The sequence below is a fragment of the Puntigrus tetrazona genome, chromosome 25 (genome assembly GCF_018831695.1).
Source record: "Puntigrus tetrazona isolate hp1 chromosome 25, ASM1883169v1, whole genome shotgun sequence".
NCBI lineage: Eukaryota > Metazoa > Chordata > Actinopteri > Cypriniformes > Cyprinidae > Puntigrus > Puntigrus tetrazona.
In genome coordinates, this window is record NC_056723.1 from 3,264,181 (window position 1) to 3,285,084 (window position 20,904).

Genomic DNA, 20,904 nt, shown 5'->3' on the forward strand with positions numbered 1-20,904 from the left:
AACGATTACTTTCAAGATCTAATATCTGAGAGTAAAACAACGCAAAATGAAAACTGTTTTTTTCTTTTTAATAAAAATCAGGCCCCAAGCTGAAAAAACACCCACTAATGACTTGCATCTGATGGATGGTAAAACGCGACAGTCTCATAGAATTACACAAAAAAAAAAAACTCTATCGTGAGCACAGTGTCATAGACTTTAATGCCTTAGCAACCGCACAGACCACCCTAGCAACTGTGTTAAAAACCCCTCAGAGCAACCTAGCAACCTCATGGTGACCTAAAACAATCTTTTTTTGCTGTCAAGAAAGCAGTCATAACAAAGTCCCCAACGAAATATTTCAGCGTCAAGCCTTTATTAACGCATCCGCTACGTATATACTTTAAATTAAGCTCCATTACACGAATCCTCACATGGCTGCAACACATGTGCCCCGTTTCTCAAGGTTTAACAGCTCTCAGTCTATTTTAAACGAGACCTGTGGTATTATAACTCATAACCCTTCCATTTGATTGGCTCTGCCGTGAGCGTCCACTGTTACTGATTGCCTCCGCTGGGAGGGTCGCTTTGTCTCCTCTCGGCCACACAATTAGAGTTTTCCCCTCTCTGATTGGTCGCGAGGCGCGTAATAGAGAAGTCGCACACATGCTGCGAGAACATCTCTGCCACCCTTCATTTTCGGAGCGAATTTCCCGCTGCGGCTTCATCTCCACCTGAATCCCAGCAGCACACATCATCAAAGCCACTTCCTGTATTGCAGCTCCCTGCACGGCGGGTATTTTTAATAGCCCTGAATGCGCAGAATTTATATAATGCCAAGACTTGTTTAGCAGAAATCGTCGAGATATCATTATACTCTCCACTAACTTGACAGGACAAAAATGGATTAGCAATCTATCTGGAGGTACAAGGGTTGCGACTCTCAATTTAAGGTTTAAATGGGGGTTTCTGCGAAGCTAAACAAACAAGAGTTCCTAGGTCAAATGGCATTAATGCGCGCTGGGAAATTCACGCTTAACAGGGTATCGATAGCTCACTCTCAGCTACGTGAATGAAAGAAAATCTCATTGTAATGCCGAGACGTATAGCTTTCTTTTAGTAAATGAAGAGCTGTTGCATAAAACACTCTATAACAGTAAAGTTAATGAAAATGCATGCTGCTTTCAAACAGAAGACTGGGGGTAGCAAGCCGGAGACTACAACTAAATCATCTATGAAAATAGCCTGAATGGGTTTGAGAGAACAAAAGCAGGACTGGATTGGCCATATGGGCATTTGGGCACGTACCCAGTGGCACCGTGTTTAAGAGGGCAACATGGGAGGCCAGAGAGATGAAAAAGACGATAAACGATGGATTAAATGCAGCTCAGAGGAAACATTATGGCTCATATTTTGCTCTTTAAGAATATGAGTTTTCAGTTATTAACTTGCTGAGCTACAAAATTTATATGAACACCGTTTTTCAAATTATTAGGTGAAATTTTTTCTATCAATTCTGGCCAAAATATACTTCAAATACATGCCCTCTCCCTCTCTCTCTCTTTCTCTCATATATATATATATATATATATATACACAATTTCTTTTTTTTTTCTAAAGCATTTTGAGACTTTAGCCTGGATTTCACACAGGGTCGCATAAGTGTGGCAGAAATAAATGACATATTACGAAATGTGTTTTTTCTCTTTCCAGTGAAAACGACTTTTGTTTCTTTTTAAAAAGGAGTGTGAGAATTACAGCTCTGATTCGAGTCCAAACTAAACAAAAGCTCTTACTTTGCCATCAACCCTTGGAGTCTGACAAAACACTTTCTTTTTAAAGGAACAATTGTGCACAAAGCCATTTACAACAGAAGTTCCGGCCTGAAAATATCCCGTTCTCCATATCCCGATACGGAAATGAACCTGTGACCCGCAATAAGATCAAAGAAGCAATTACGGACTCATAAATTTACTTGTTTGCAGTGTCGAAAAGTCGAGTGGCATGCTAAGAGCCAAACCATGATCTCTGGATATTGGAAAAGCAATCAAACGGAAGACTAATTAATGAGCTTTTGAGTTATTGCTCAACTTGACACGAATCCTCACGGGAATAGAGTTTAATCTAATGCTGAGATAAGTCATAAACATTCTTACAGACGGAAGATGCTCTCTGATCAGTCGGCACAGAGACGATTAAACGCATCAGGATATCAGATGTTTTAGGAGTTGGAAATTAAAGCTCTTGAGTTCTTGTTAGTCGGAATGCATGTGTGGCCCAATAACTTTGAGTTACGACGACCAAAGGGCATGCGATAGAGCAAATGCCAAGATTTTCTGCAAACGAGCTAAAATGTTGTTTGTAACTCTCACAAAATAACGGTATGATTTCAGGAGACTTAAAGATACGCTTCGCTCCAAAAATAAAAATCTGCTGAAAATCGAATTACCATTAGGCCATCCAAGATCTAGACTTATTTTGTTGCTGTATTGTTTACAGATTTGGTCCTCTGCAGTGAATGGGTGCCGTCAGAATGAGAGACCAAATAGCTGATGAAAACCTCACAGTAATCCACACCACTCCGGTCCATTAATTAACATCTAGTGAAACAAAAAGCTGCATGTCTGTAATTAACAAATCCATCAATGAGACGTTTTCAAAAGTCATCTCATCTGAATCAGAAGAGAAATACGCATGGGTCAAGCACTGTTTACAAGCAAAAACGGTCTAAAACATATCTAAATGAATATGTGGGTGGATTTTGATGTGAGAGGACAACATGACACGGACTTTTTCACTGGAAGAAGTGTTATTATGAATTATGGACTGGTATTTTGGTTGTGTTTCTTTGGATTTGTTTCTTACAAGTTGGCAGCTTTTTGCTTCACAGTATGTTCATTAAAGGGGCACTGAGCAATTTTTGCCAAACTGTTGATATTTGAAAGCACCAAAACAAACACGCCCAACAGGACTTTGCCCATATTTTGAAATCTCCACCCTATAGTACTTACGCATCCATGGCCTCAATGATTGCGGAAACAAGTGAAGATGAAGCATTCTCAAACAAAAGCCAACACAGATTCCCCTGTCAAGAAGAAACAATGCGGCTTCTCTCTATCCCTTGACTGTGTGTGCTTCGCGATACGGTCCCATACTGCGGTCAAACGCATTTTTCACAAAAACCGCTTAGTGCACCTTTACTGTAATCTTTTTATCAGCTTTTAGACTCCTTTTAGGCACCCATTCACTGGAGACGATCAATTGGTGAGCAAACAATGTAAAGCTACTTTTTTCAAACTGATCTACATCTCGAAAGGTGAGAACATTTTCAGCAAATTTTTGGGTGATTCCTTTAAATATAACACATGAACACATACTGGATTACCTTTCTGATGCTTCGTGTCATTTTTGAAACTTAAAATTCTCATTTCGGTTTTCTGCAAAAGAAAGCCAGTCATACAAGGATTTGGGGTGAGTAAATAACGAAAGAATAATCATTCTTATGGTGAACCGTCCCTTTAGACAAACACATCACATCCTCATTGATCTATTTGTCTGGATCTCTTTTAATTACTCAACAGTCTTATGAGCATTTCTGATCTCCCAGCTGTCCACTGTGTCACGCGCAGGAGAGTGATTACCACACACAGAGAGCCGCTCATAGGCCGCCGAAATCAAATGACACAATTGAGAGGTACGCCGCAATATTTCGGCTTTCCACTGCAAATGAGATCCTGTTAAAATACTGAGGAGAATTTAATTCCCCATCATTCCAGTTAATGGCCGCCGGCATTTTGCGGTAGGGCACATATGAGAATTACTCCATTCTTCTTCTGCAGTTACGGCCATCTATCAGTCCAAGCATAATTATTCCCTGGGCGCCAGAAAGCTGACAGGCCTATTGCCGGCTCACTCTCCATACAATAGAGTCTAATCTTGCCAGTGAGCTGTGTGGCGAGGCAGCCTTCAGAGCCCGGCACACATGAATGGAACGGGGCGGGGCTGGAGGCGGGGCTTAGAGACAAGCAGGGGAGTGTTGATTGGGCTGTCAGGCTCTGTGGGTGGAAACTTACTGTTAGAATCTCATTCATCTCAAAGGCTCGGCTATCACCTGAGCTGTGAATGTGACTAACCACAGGAACTGGAGCCACAGGAAATTATGTCATGGTGGAACTATCCTGCACCGTTTAATTTCTCAAAAATGTCATGCTTTTAAGGGCACTCAAAAAGACTTTTATACAAAAATCAGTGTCGTTTTTGTAAACTACAACAAACTATTGAAAATGGAAATTCATTTTATTAAAATATCTTGGATTCTAACTGTTGAAGTACTAAAATGGAAAAGCTTTCACGTAAACAATGGGGGGAAAAAAAGAAAGTCAAGTGTCCTTTAAACGGTCTTAAAAACGGCAAAATGGATACTCAAAAAAGATTGCTACACGTAAATTAGTAAATTAAATACATAAATAAATAAATAAAAATAGTAGATGAAAAACTTAAACTTGGCAACTCACCATAGAAAAAATCTAATTGTTAAAGTACTAAAACTAAATTCGTAAAGCTAATATAAAAAAATATACAAAAGCAATTATATATATAAACACAAACACACACACAAATCAAAATTTATCACCATACATTATTATATCATAAAGTTGTTATTAATATGATAAAAAAACACTAGCAACCATCCATAAAAACACCCTATATCTACTAAACTGCATCTATCCATTCATCAGTTTCAGCTTTTAAAAATACTTCAAACTCAAAGCTACTTCAAGCTCAGAACTTTCTAACCTTTATGCTTCTATGCTTCAAAGTTTGTATACGTATTTTATTTTCTATTATGCTATTTAATGTGTGATTTATTGCAAACCATCTGAATTGTTAAAACAAGCAGAAGCAAGGCGAGTGAAACGGAGGGGAGCGGGGATGAGATGATGGAGGTGGAGCAATGGGCGGGGCTTAGAGCTCAAGCAGGAGATGGTGGGCGGGGTTAAGAGCCAAGGAAGTGTGAATAACAACAGCAGCGTGTCTGAAGCCAGAACCCGCTGGCCTCTTGCCCTCCTCCTCTGGGCAGAAACATTTCTATTCACAGCTGACTTCAACTCCCTCTGAACACCTGCCTTTAGCGTGGCCGTGTTCAGGGGGAAAAAATGACATCCTCTACTGAAATCTTCCTCCCTGACAGGAGCCGTGCTGTGCTCTAAGCTCTCATGCTCGTCTGTTTGAAGCTCCACATTTTACATTCTCAAAGGGCATTTATTGTGTGTGACACCTTTCCAAAGATTCTGTCAGGACTCTCTGTCAGAGCATTTTACATGAAATATATTTCTAAGGCTTGATCAAACTCACCACTACAGTGACGCTGCTGATGAATCTATTAAGGAGAAGACAGATGACTCAGAAAGTCGTTTTTCATTATTTCTTTACTAAAGAAGGGAGCTTTTATACAAGAGGTTTATTTGTGGACCATGTGTCATCTATGAATAGATAGATAGATAGATAGATAGATAGATAGATAGATAGATAGATTTTTTCAAACCTCAGTTCTCATATACAGCACAACAGTGAAAAAAGGTCGTAATAACCCTTATTTCTTTTTTATATCACATGATGCTTCCATAGTTCATTCTAAATTCAGGTTCATTTGTTCAACTTGATTTCATTTGAAATGTCTGAATTATTCAAGTGAACCAGTTCGTTCAGGTACAATATGTAACATTTCAAAGTAACATTTTAAATGTATTTTTAGTTATATATATATATATATATATATATATATATATATTCGTTTGAATTCTTCTTCAAAAGTGTCACATTTAATGCATTTTCTTTCCCAATGTTCGGATGAAAAACACATCTGAATCCTCAGAGGAAACATCTCACATGCACAAAACCACATTTGTCTATTCTTACAGTAATCGTACTTCAGGTTTATTCCTGAATGGAAGTGATTTCTGGTAATTTTAATGTTCCAAGAGTCTGAATTCGTCCATGTTAAGTAACACAGGAGACGGAACATGGAGTTCTGCTGTAGAGCTGCACACAATAGACACAATGTTTCCTGACGCTGTAGTGGTAAAGCAGCGGTAATGAGTTCTAATGTGATGGAGACATGAATCGAAACCCCCCTCTAGCCCACCCAAAACATCCTCAACAGCAGGCAGAGAAATAACCATTACTTGCACTCCAACCACCAGAGAAGAGTGATGATTTAATTTAGTTTGTTCTGGGTTTTTTTAATGTGGAAAGAATGCAATGCGTCACATTGGACTCTGTGTGGCTGTTTATATCAGTTATACAGAGGCCTTCAAAAGCTCAATACTATCTGTGTGCAACTGTAATAAAGCACATTTTTCTAAATGAAAACTACAATGTAGGAGGCAGAAATAGGATTCGAGTCGCTTTATAATGTCATTTTCAATACTTACAGTATTAGATTCTCCCAAATTCTAAACAGAAAGAGATCTGATCCATCCATCCATCCAGCCATCCATCCAGCCATCCATCCAGCCATCCATCCATCCATCCATCCATCCGTCCATCCATCCGTCCATCCATCCGTCCATCCATCCATCCATCCATCCATCCATCCATCCGTCCATCCATCCATCCATCCATCCATCCATCCATCCATCCATCCATCCATCCATCCATCCATCCATCCATCAATCCATCAATCCATCAATCATATACACAGTGGTGTCCAAAATTATAAGAACACTAGCATTTTAACCAGCTAAAAAATGGTTTCAGGTCTTTTATGTCTATGTTTTAATACTAGTGTTTTAACCATTTTGGCCACCGATGTATAGTTTCCTTTTTGAAAATCTTTGCGAAAATTACGATCCTGTACATGACCAGATTTGAAACCTTTGCAGGCAACCGCTGAGAAGCGAGAACCGCAGACAGACAGATACAATCAATTGTGCTTTCGGAAATCCAATTCTCTGAATTCCTTAAGTTCAACCTGACCCGGCTCTTTTCACAGCGTTTCAAGTGAATCTTATGATTTTCTATCCATCAAATGCTCTATCAATGCTTTCTTTGGCATATAAATGGCCTTTTTCAACCAGCAGTAATCAAATACTCAGCTGGGCTTCTGCTTGAACTTGTATTGTAAGTCGTCGAGATGTTTTATCAAACCTGTAGACACGCATCAGCAAACCAGACACCGACTGTCTCGGTTCATGACACCTCCGGGCTATATTTAGCAGGATATTCAAGTAGAATATCACGACACCTGATGACAGACAGCCTTACAGAACCGCAACATTAATTTCTTAACTTATAATTCAGAATTTCTTTGGTATAGAGCATAAAAAGTCTGTTTTTCAGTGGCAACTGGCCTTGATGACTTATTCATTAAAGCCAACGATGGCAGAACAGACGGAAGCGCCTGAGTACCCAAAAACTTTACAAAGTGCTTGTAATCTGATGACCTCAGATTTTGAAAAGGCAAAATCTCCTACACTTCTACTGTGAATAAAACCCCCCTACAGCAGACTTCTGGATAACAAGATCTTCAATTTAAAGTGTACAATCTGTTACTTTGAGCCATGAGGCAAAAAGGGAAACAAACAGCATATCAGCGCATTGTGTGTATACTGCTTAGGCTTCACAGCATGCTGATGGAGAAAGTTTCATTTAACCGGACCTGCATGACAGAGCTGTCTAGTCCAGTTCAGTGTCCAGTCACACGGTCTTAATTTCGTTTGAGTGTGTGTGGTTTGGAGTGTGTATTGAGTCATCATAAATTTGGATGTGTAAACGATTCAACTTTCACTGCTGACCGCAGATGAGCAGAACATTTGAGCTGACCGGGACGAAAGTAAGACTCAAGGCCGAGGCTGCTGGTCTAGACGGTTCAGATGCTAAAGTAAACTTGCATTTTTTTTAGGAACGTGACCTGAATTGTGAACTAAAATTCTATATTTAAAATGGCTGACTTAACATGTCTTCTGAAGCCTAAAATTTGCAACAGTAGAGTTTGGAAGCTACAGTTTCTCGAATGCCTCTACATCTGTTCTAACGATCGAGTCTGGGTTCACTTCAAACTCACAGAATCTCAAACAACTCGTAGGTTCTGAACCCTGTTCTGAACCCATTCAATTTTAAATTTAGACTCTCAAATTATTAAGTCTGGATATATTCTGAACTCTCCAGTATATCAAACGCTTAAATGTACATCTGTTCTGTATCTCAAAATCCTCAAACTTCATGTTTCCAAACGACTGACTCTACATCTGTTGTAAATCCTATATATACTTAAACCATTGAGTCTGTATTCAATTTGAACTCTACAATGTATTAAACAATTGACTCTATACCGGTTCTAAACTTATGAATGCTTATATGATTGAGTCTAGATTCATTTTAAGCACTACATTTTCCCAAATGATTGACTCTTCATGTGTTCTGCCTATACTCTAACGATCAAATTAACTCTGGATTCAATTTGAATCTACAGATTGTCAAACATATTGTTACGAACTTTATAATACTCATATGAGTGCTGAATACTAAACATCTACGTTTACTGAACCCATTCAATTTGAAATTTTGGATTCACTCTGAACTCTTCAGTTTACAAAATGCTTAAGTCTACATCTGGTCTGCATTTCAGAATGCTCAAATTCTACAATTGTTCTGAATTCTATACTTAACCCGATAAGTCTATATTCGCTTTGATCTCTACAGATTCTCAAATGATTGACTTTACATCTGTTCTGAACCTAGAATACTCATGTCATTGAGTATGGATTCATTCTACGCACTACAATCGATCACATGCTTAAGACTACATCTGTTCTGAATCTCAAAATACTTCAATTTCAGCTTTGCAAATGGCTGGCTCTACATCTGTTCTGAATTCTGTACTTAAACAATTGAGTGTGGATTTACTTTGAACTCTTCAATTTATCAAATGATCGCCTCTACATCTGCTCTGAATTTTAGAACACTTACGGTTAAGCCTGGGTTCATTCTAATCACTTCAATTTCTCAAACAATTGAGTCTACATCTGTTCCAGACTACAGTTTTCACTTTTAACTCTTCATTTTATTAAACGATTGAATCTGATAAGTACCCTATACTCAAACAATCAAGTCTGGATTCTTTCTAAACCATACTATTCCGTTTCTGTTCTGAACTCCGCACTCAAACGATCAAGTAGATTCACTCTGAACTATAACATTTTTCGAACAATTGTTCTGAATAGTCTAGAGTCATTTTGAACTGTACAATTTCTTAAATGACTGACTCTACTACTGAGCCTAACCTCAACAATTTATTAGACAAAACTATTAAATAATGACATAATTGACCCTAAATTTGCCCTGAACTCCAGAACTACATGGTTATCAGAAAATTGGCTCTTGATTAATTATGAACTCAGTACTTAAATTATTATTCAAATGATTGACTGTAGGTTTTTTTAGAACTCTATAATTCCCAAGACAGTTGTCTTTATAGTAATTCAAAAATCTCAGTAAATTGAGTTATGATCTAATTAGAACACTAAGATTCATTTTGAACTCTAGTGCTCACAAACATATGCTGTTTGGAGTATTAGATGAACCCATATTCAAACACGCTTTTCTGAGCGTCAGATCGCCTGCGAACACTAAGGAAAAACCTTAAATTCATCCCATCTGAATGATTAATAAGGCCAGCAAATATTTTATCACAAATGCAGCGATTCTGAGGACTTGCGAGATGTGCTCAGCACCAGATGGCACGAGCTGCTGAAGGTTTTTATCATGAATATAAAGAATAAAAATGCTTGTGGAAGGGCTTTAACTCCGCTCACCAGCAGAACGCGCTGAAAGTGCGGTGAAGCGGCTTTCTGCTCTTTCCTTCAGATGATTGAGCAGTTAGAATGAAACGACTCATCGGGCTAATCGAGAATGAGAGAGAAAAATGAAAGGAAAATAGAAGCCTCTAGAAGCTACTTCATCAAAGTCCAGTTTGCACCACAAGCCCATGGAAATTATACAGGCTTTCTAAAGAACTGAACGAACCATAACTACAATATAAAGATAAATTAATGTTATTAAAAATACGTATATCAACTGTTATGAACTCCCAAACTGTCGTTTTATTGACAAAGCTCTCCTGAGTTAAAAACGAAATGGCAGTTGAGGTCACACCAGCAGGAATCTCATAACTCATATGATCATGATATGATTTGAATCTGTGTTTAAGTAGAAGCTCAGGAGTCAATCCTCGCTGTTTGAATACCCTTATCAATGCCCTGGAAGTGAAGACAGAGGATTGTGGGCCGAAAAGGGCCAGCGGCGCTGACAGCGGGCAAATAACGGCTCAGTCCAGCCATCACCCCCCGAGATAAGAGCTGCCATTCAGAGAGACTGACACACCAAAGACTGTGAATTCAGCCATTCTAGTACCCTCCAACGTACAAAAGACTTCATTTATCATTCTTAACGCTCTTAACAACCTCCAGACGTTCAGATCAGGACGTTTCTGGAGGACGTTCCGCTAAGAACCACCTAAGAACGAAAGCATAGTCTCACTTAATTCATTATATTTCTGTAATCATTAAAAGAATTATACAAATAACAGTAATAATGATTCTTATGAAAATGTTAATTTAAAAAAATGAAATAAGAAATGAATGCAATTAAATAATATAATTAGGTATGTATATATATATGTATATATATATATATATATATATATATATATATATATATATATATATATATATATATATATATATATATATATATATATATATATATATATATATATATATATATATATATATATATACACAAATATAAATTATAAATAATGACAATATTAAAGAACAAACATAAAAAGTTTTTGTAATCATTTGAGTTAATCACATGATTTAAGAATTTTGCAAAGAATAATGTCATAAATGTATATTGCAGTTTAATCCAATCAAGCATGCATTTTTTGGAAGTTAGAGAAAAATATTATTATTATTTAAAAAATATATATTTTTAGTGCTGTCATTTGATTAATTGATTAATCACACACCCAAAATATTTTTTTATTTACATAAATACAAGTGTATGTAGTATAATACATGTAAATACACAGTATATATTGTGTCTTTACAAATATGTATTTACATTTATATAATAGATATTATATATAAATACATTTAATATACATAATATAAAATGTTTCGTATTTACTTACATGTATATTTATATGTGCATATGTGTGTATTTATATGAGAAAAAAAACACAGTACGCGCACAAACATTATATAAACAAAAATTATTTTGGATGCGATTAATCATTTGATAGCACCAGTTATTTTAAAATTAAATAAGTACAAATCAATAAAATCAATAAACATATATATATATATATATATATATATATATATATATATATATATATATATATATATATATATTATAATACTTGTTTAATTCTATAAATAGACATACACATATATTTAATTCATTAATAGGCCAAATAATCTGAAGTGGCCTGTGCACAATGTTTTTGTGTGTTTATAATGGTATATTTAAGTGTTTTAAAAACTGTAATTCAAAGCTGAGTGATTTGAGACTCTCGTTTTGTGCTGGATGGCTGTTAGCTGGAAAATAGCTCTAAAACACTTTTTAAATACGCTGCTTGAACATGTACCAGCCGCACACCGTGTTTTTCAAGCACACAGACAAATGAAGGGCCGAAGAGCCGAGAGAACAGCTGGGAAATGTTCTTTTTTCACCTGAATGTCCTTCAGAACACAGCGGCTTTCAACACTACCGCAGCAGGAAAGCGATTGCAGAGTCTGCGTCAAATCAGAACATCCATTCATCACAAGCCGCGATGCTGAACACCCCGCTCTGCTCTTAACATCCAGAAAGACACAAGCAGCAGCTCCAAACACACACAAGAGAGGCGAAAGCACATTTAGATCCTCTGCCGAGTAATTCTGCTTATTACAAACAAATTCATGTGTACCAAAATCCCGTTCCAAACCTGCAAGATGAAACACGAAGGAGAATCCTCGGCACTCTTTGACAACTAAATTGTTTCAACACCAATTTATGCGACTTTTATCATCACTACAAAAGATTACATTTATTTTAAAAGGACTGAATACATCTCAAGACTTCTGAAGTAATACGATCATCTAAGCTGTGATTCATGAAAAAATGTCTCTTTGTGAGAAAAGTAGCATGATTGGTGAAAGAACTCCTCTTCTGATTCAGATCTTTTAAATAAATCATTTGATTCAGAAATGCATGTGAATCACGAATCGGTTCTTGCATTCAATTTGCTGATTCAGTGATTCACTCATTATTTATCTGAATCAGAGTAGTCAGTTCTTGACTCAACTTATTGACTCGGTGATTCACTCACTGGATGAATGAATCAAACTAATCAGTTCTTAAGTTCTACTTACTAGCTCAAGAATTTGCTAAATGGTCCACTAAATCAAAGTAATCAGTTCTTAAATTCAACTGATTGACTCAATTATTCACTCACTGGTTGACAGAATCAATCTAATCGGTTGTTAAATTCAACTCACTGATTCCAAGATTCACTTATTGATCGACTTAATCCAAGTAACTGGCTCCTGAGTTTCATTTACTGACTCAATAGTTTACAATTTTTTTGATTGAATCACAATAACCTGATCTCGAGTTCAACTCACCGACTCAGCGGCTCACTCGTCGGTTGACTGAACTCAAATCTTCTCGAGTTCAACTCACTGACTTATTGATTCGCTTATTGCTTCAGCGATGCGTGAATGAATTACACAAATCTATCATACGACTTCAGAAGGCTTCGATTCATATATATAGCGCTTTGCGGCGTTTCTCCTCTGTACGTATTCTCCAAAATTTGTTTGGTGGAAACACGAACAGCGCAGGGGTTTGTAACAACATGAGGGTAAGTAAATAACAACACAGTTCTCAGCTCATTTGTTTTAACTCATTCTGTCACCTCAGGCACTCAATAAACATGAAAATCAATGGAATTGCCAACCCGCAGCACAAACCATTGAGTGGATTGAACAAACAACAACGTTCAGGTGGCGTCTCGCTATCTGCCTCAAAACAACTAGATGTTGGTCTGTTTTTTGTCTGTCGTGCTCACGGATGACTAAACGGCTGCCTCTCACATAAGAAATATCATAACGCAACATAAAATATCTCCAACGCATTATTATGGAAATGTGGTGGCTTGTCATTTTTAAGCACTGCTGGGATAAATAGTCGAATTTATTTTAGCCTTTTGAGCATCAATAACACTGAACAAGATGTTATCGGTAATGAATTCCCCTGATGGAACATTATCTTCCTTAATTACAGCAAACAGAACCTGTTCGTCAACGGAGCAGCGTTTTCTCCTTTTGCTACAATGGAAATTAGCAGCGGATTTCTTACAACAGTGCTCTAGTTATGGACTAAATTTCATTTTTGCCCTCGAAATGATTTGTCCCAGTTGACCCAGCGGAGGTCAAGTATGTATCAAGTGCGTTTGTGTAAAATAATCACATCCATCATTCATTTTCTGGCCTCTAAATGTGGTGGGCGGATCTAAATCGAGCCCCCGGGCTGTGGAAAGCTCTCAGGACCAAACGCCACAGATCCTGGTCATTTCCATAAGCCTGATATCCAAAAATAGACTTCACGAACCAAGGTCAGTTGTACTAATAGATCAGAACGCCGCTTTATGAAGACTATCAGAGTACGTGTCCTGTACACGTGTCTGCTCTCTTGAAATGCGCAGGAGTTTTTGTTTATTCTGATCAGCAAATCCCAGTATATCAGACAGCGGAGTGTAATCTGCGCATCATGAAGTCAGCAGTCGTGTTTGACCTTCATACACACTCTGAGCATCAATTATCCAGGCTGCTATTGATTTTTCTGCTGCGCTGCTCTGCTCTCTAATGCTGTCAGGACCGTCTGAAGAAATCATCTGTGCAGGCTGCTTCACGCTCAGCAAACCGCCTCGGTTCTGCACTGAATTATCATAAAACCAACAGAAGCAGACCTTACGGTACTTGGATTGATCATATTTAATTAAACGATTACGATCCCTATACATTTCAACAGCATTAGGCAATATAATCAATAAGTATTCGGATTCTCAGAAAACGCTTCATTGATGATGATTAAAACCTACTTAAACAGAATTACGCGTGAAATATAATCAAGTATAAGCGTACAGAAATTGACTTGATTGCACTTAATTGATCAAACTTTCTAAATCTAATCTATAATTAAAATAAAAATTGACTTTTTGTGAAAAATTGTAATTGATCACGGTTCAATTTTAATGAAACTAAAGCTTTAAAGAACTACTTTATACTTTAAAATATGATCAATCATATATATATATATATATATATATATATATATATATATATATACATACACATACACATGCACAGTTATAATTATTACAAAACAGAACTGAACAAACTGACTTGAACCTTATGATTGGACTTATTTATAACAAAAGTAGGCTTTAAATATAATTAGTCAAGTTTAAATGTAATTAGAATTCAAATTCTATTATTATAAACAAATTTCAACAGGATTAGACTTTAAACAGAATCAATATATACAGAACTTAACAAAAATGCATATCATACTTAACGTAATTGTATTTTAATAATTTCTCACCCGATTCGAATGATATCACTTTTACAGAATTAGACTTAAATATATCCAGTGCAATTATAATTCCTTTGGAAATAGTCATAAATCAACAAAAAGTGGACTTAATCATCGTTAATTGATCATATTTTAATACAGTTATTACAAAAACTGCCTATTTCAATAGACAAACTCTAATCAATTAGGAATACATACAGTTTAATTTTCTGAAAATATCAACAAAAATGAATTTAACCACACATTATTATTAATAAAATTATTAATGAAATTTAATAAAATTGTTAGAAGTTCAATTAAACCTCGAAATATACTGCTGTGCTGATTAAGGCTGACGAATTTACTTTTATTGTTGATCTAATCAAAATTGGAAAAGATTGGGTCCGAATTTTCATTATTTTCATTTTAATGTAAATATTATTATTACAAATCAGTATCACATCTACAGAAATGTGATTTAATAATTCATCTCTTCTTGTTCTCGCATGTGCTCGGATCTTCACTGAGCAGCACAAAACCTCGCTTTAGCATCAACATAAAGGAAACCCATTTTGCTTCAATAATCTGGCATGAAAAAGGATTTTCAATTAAAGGCAAAAAACAAACACGTCGGGGGAAGATCTTGATTTTATCGATCGGGATACGACTGAATAATACATAAAAAGAGTGCTGCGTGCCGGCATGAAGTCAGGTGATTGAAAGCGAAAGGCTGAAAAGCAAGAGGGATTTGTGACACCATCCGAAAAGGAAATCTGTTTCAGAGGATGAGCAAGTTATTACATTCTGATGAAAAACATTACAAAGATAAAGATTCTCTTCTTCGGGAAAAACACGCGCCATGGGGTCTCGCGCGACGACAGCGAGCGTACGTCGCGAAAGTAAACGGGGTCAGTTTTGATTTGTTGGCGTTAAAATATCATTTTCCGTCGCCGACGTACTTCTTTTATTCCGTTATTGAGTTCTGAATGCGTTAAGGAGACAGAATGTTTACCCGGCAGGCAGCGAAGCCCATAAAAATCACTCTATATTCCTTATAGCTCATTGTTTTGAAGGTAGACACGCTGTTGTGTTACACTCTGATATTTACGCTCCAGAGGTTTATATTTATCTCAATATTTCATGTTTCTCTCCGCATGGAAGCCACCATTTTAAACCGGCTCCCAGTATATGACTCCGCAGACGCATGTAAGCAAAAAATGTCTCCTGTCTAAAATGTCTTCTGTTTGTGTTGTAAACAGCTCAGCTGTCAGGTAAACATCTCACAGACAGCCGAGAAACATTTCCCGCCATCAGAAGAAGCAAATCTCTCGCCTCGTCTCATCTCAGGACAGTTTTCTTTGATGTGCCTCACTTAAAGCACAATGACAACGTCAGATGGTGATGTTATGCGACTTGGGTATCATAGATAGATTACATAGCCGTGCATAAGTAATTCAAAGACTGTGATTGTGTTGCCATCGTAAAGACACGAGAGCTATAGTAAAAGTGATTTTTTTTGTCAATGGGCATGTGCGTGTTTTTGTGTATACTTCCTGAAGCGTTTTCATTAGCGCACCGTGAGATTTTACAGCCAATAGACTGCCCTCCGTCTCTCCGCTGTTGCTGTGGAAACCAGGCGAGAACAGGAGGGGGGACATGGGAAATGAATTTATATCTCTCAGCTCTAGGATCACTAACTGATCCGCTGCTCGGATCGGAATTAAACTCTCGTTGCACATAAAGGGCGCCGTGGATCAGAGAGAGAGATGAGAAAGAAATGAGACAAAACAAGCATGTATGTATTGTGTACGTGGAGAAAATGAGCTTGTTTTCATTCATATTCCACTGTGATCAAATCTGCCCATAGGCGAGACTAATCCCGACGGAGAGGTCTTTAATACCTCGACTGTTTCTCCTCGTCGGTGATGACATTAAATGGAGCGCAAATGGAGGCCGGAGTTTCTTGATTGTTCTTTTAGTGATCTTGAATGTCTCCTTCGGCTTTGAAAGTCAAATATGAGCATTTCTCAATGAATTAAATTATTGGTAAATAAAAATTGGCCCTGTTTTTGTTTCAGACATGAAGGATACTTCAAATCGTGTAGCTTTGTTGTGCGCTATAACTAAAAGTAAGAATTAAAACTTGCGATTTTTGTCTGGCAGGACACATTTTAGACTATCCTAGATATCCGGGAAACTCTTTGGACTTGGTAACACTGTAGCAACTGTGTACAATATCAACACAATAACTGCGTAATGGAATAGTAATAGCCTAACAACCGCTTTGAGCATCCTAACAACATCCACTCATTTTATCAATGGAACAGTGACACCCTGGAAACCAGTCCGAACACCGTAGCAACTACATATAGTATAGGCGCAATAATGTGATAATGGAATAGTAACAGCCTAGAAAACCGTTTGAGCACCTTAGCAACATCCACTCACAATACTTTATCAATAGAAAAGTAAGACCCTGGCAACCAACCAGCACGTCTTAGCAACTATATACGTAGTAGAACACTAAAAATGACTCTTTATACGCTTTATGATGGAACAGTAACACCCTGGCAACCATCCAGAACCCCCCTAGCAACCATACAGTATAGCTGTACGCTTAATGACTCAGAATGCTTCAGCAGCAGGACAGCAGCACCCTAGCGACACTCAGAACACCTTAGCAACTGTACAGCAGCCACTCGGAACACTTTAGCAAATGGAACATTAACACCCTAGTAGCCACTCAGAATTTAGAACCAAAATTCTGTAAACATTTACTTACCCTCAGGTTGTTTCAAATATGTACGAGTTGCTTCCTTAAACAACAAAGAAGATATTTTAAAGAACAGTTGCCGGTAGCCATTGACCTCCATTCATTTTAACCCATACTATGGATGTCAATGGTTCGGTCAACAATTTGAGTTTTTTTATTTTTTAGGTGTGCTATTACTTTAAATAAATGTAACTGAACTCCTAAAATGTTCTAAGCAAGGTTCTTCTGAAGCTGCAGAGAACATCAGGGTGTGTCAGAAACAACTGATCACTCATATAGAAGGAGTAACGAGTAAAACCGTTGCAAAAAAAGGATGCACTTTAACAGATCTATCCGCTCTAATTTTATTGACGCTCATGTGCTGGACAAACAGGATGCAGAAAAAAATATAAACCCGGGGATGACTGCAGCGGATCAATGTAGAACAAGATCATTATCGCCATATTCCACAACCTTGAGAGCCACAAGACCGTGGCGCACTAAAGCAATCCTCGTAAATTGTTAATGCTTCCTATCTCTATAATACACAAACAGCTGAATGACATCAGAGATGGAGGAAAGGAAATAGGATGAGTGCGTGTATGCGTGTATCCTGTAGACATAAGTCTTGCGACTCTTTCCTGTGAGGTCGTGCCTCAAACAGGCCAATTAAACGTGGTGCCCACACTCTGAGCTTTGCTATTCAGACGGGTTCGGTATTAATCACCAAGCTAACAAATCTACTCCTACCCTTTCTGCTCCGACGCCCCCTCTTAAAGAAACATCGCACCAACAACAACAGCAGCAGCAGCAGCAGCCCCACATCTCTGCTCGTTCAATCCCACCAATCACAGCACTAATGATAACATTCGCTGATGGCGCTTCCGGCACCTCAACTTCACCTTCGCGCGTTATAATTAATGAAAGCCCCAAACATCTCTGAGAGAGCAAGAAAACCTGTTAAATCCTCTAAAGAGATGATATAAACATGTGAACAGTGTTGACAAATATGAAGTCATTGTTTGTTCATTCTTTAAAGTATAGTGTTAATATCATCCAATGCTCTTATTAATAGAGGGTTTTTGCTTTTTCAAAGACGATGAAGACAAGATGAAAAAAAATAACGGCTTTAATTAAATATACCTTCGATGAAAACACACCATATATGCGCGAGCACACACACACACACACATATATATATATATATATATATATATATATATATATATGGAACAAATGTAATAAAATAATTATTTACAATGAATTTAAATGCATTAAATATTTGCTTTAGTATATAATATTAAAAATGACATGATTAAATATTTACCAAATAGGTCACTTAAAAAATTACAAATGAACACTACAAAACACCCTAAGCACTAAATCTACATCCTACACCTGAAAAACTCTTAAAGTGCACAACCTAAATCCTGAAGATGAAATCTAATGCTAAACCCATGGTTATTTATTTTAAACCTTTAATCCTCATTTCTAAACTCCAGAATAACCTAAAACCGAAACTTTAAAATCTTCGATATAAATCCTTATAAGACTATAAACTAATTCTAAAACTTAACTCCAAAGCCTATAACTCAAAAACTCAATCTAACAATAAACCTTTAATCTTTAACTCTAAAACCTAAAATAGAATTCTAACACTGAAGTATTTTTGGCTCTTGTATGAGATTCTTCTTCATTTGTCACTTTGGATAAAAGCATATACTTAATGACTAAAAGTCCTACAACCTTAAGAATAAATCTAAATACTAAATACTAAACCCTTAATATTTAACTCTAAACCCTAACAGCCTTAAACCCTTAAAACTAAATTAATATTGCGATATCACTAAATTGTCACATAACTTTAAACTGTGTTGGTTGGTTCTCACACGAGACATGGTTCGTGATAAAAAAAAGCATCTAATCAATAAAATGTAAAACCTAAGCGATAAATCCTACAACCTACACCCTGAATATTAAATCTAAATCCCAAACCTGCAATATTTCACTTTAATCTCCAACAGCACAGCCTAAACCCTAAAAACTCAATTAACATTTAACACTAAACTAAGTCAGAAACAGAATTACTTTAACACCAAATTCTAAACCGCAAAGCTTAAAACAACCTTCCCATTGAACCCAAACCCCGAACCACTGCTACAGAGATGCACTTGAGAGACGGTTATGAATATAACGTATAACTACAAAACAGTTCAAATCTGTCTAAAAGAAAGTTCAAACAACACCAACAAATGCCTTTTAAATCAGTTTTGCGTTTGTTAACACTATACGGGTGGGTTTAGGGTTGGATTTGGCGTAGGGCGTATTGGCTTTTAGAGCGTTGGCTTTTAGCGACAGTTATTGAACGTAATAAAAACACGGCAATAGGTACCTATATGAATGTAATAAAAACGCGCCGAGGTTGGCGTATTGACCCTGCCTTTAGCTCCGCTCAGTGGACGTTCGTCACACTGCTGCGAAGCATTCATTGGGGGGCAGAGGGACGTATTTTTATGAGCCCGGGTTGACATGCAGACCTTAAATCCACAGTCGTTCTTGTAGCCCCGATAGATCAGAGACGCTACAGACAGGCGAGAAGCCGATGGCATTGAGACCTCCGTCAGACGTGGGCGCGATCCCTCAGAATGAAACATAGGCTCATTACGGGCCGTCGAGAGAAAGACATTCACGCGTCATTCGAATGTTACCGGCGTCTCGGCTCCACCCCCCCTTCACTTCCATTGCATCATTTGATCTGCCATGACACTCGGCGATCCCTCTGGACGGCACATCGCGGTGATACACACCCGCCGGAACCCCCCGAGCGGAGGGCCGGCCTGCCGCGGGAGCCGTCTAGATTAATATTTGATGGGCCGGCGCGTCCCCTGGCAGCTTTCTGACTTTAATTAAGAGCCAGGATGGTCACTAATCTCTGTTTACGCAACGCCGAGTCAACCTGAAGAGCGCCGTCAACATCCCAGCAGCCCTTCAGAGCCAAACACTCGCTCACACACACACACACACACACACACACACACACACACGCCCAGGCGAGACCAGGAGAGCAGAGCCGCGGAGACGAGCGGAGACAGATGCAGATCGAAGGAAATTGAAGTTTTGCGCTTTTCGGGGGGTTTTTTATGAACTGTTGCTCCTTTCCAGCGGCAGCTTTTCGGATGTGGAAGAAAACAGAGGAAATTAAATTTCTGGGAGACATTATGAGAGATGCGTGCGATCTGTGACTGCTGACGTATCGTATCGGACGATCACTGATTCTGCGTTAATGATAAATTAATATTAATTAGAATCCGAGCTGAATTCTTTAAAAGGCAACATGAAATGATTACCATCTAATGATTAGACTACGATATTATTAGCAAAAGTAATTTCAGAGGTGGAGAAAGTTATTACATTTTCATTATGAAAAGCATTATTTTTCTTTAGAATAACGTTCTGATGGATCATGCGCATAAAAGTAGAGAAATATTTATTAAGACACTAAATGTGGGTGATTTTTATATTGAGTTGCTTTTAATAAAAAGCTTTGT

At 37.6% G+C, this 20,904-nt stretch overlaps 1 protein-coding gene across 3 annotated transcripts in view; it reads right to left on the minus strand.

Moving 5' to 3' along the window:
• Nucleotides 1–20,904, minus strand: part of lingo1a (leucine rich repeat and Ig domain containing 1a) — a 72,721-nt gene that overhangs the window by 37,841 nt on the left and 13,976 nt on the right. The window lies entirely within an intron of this gene.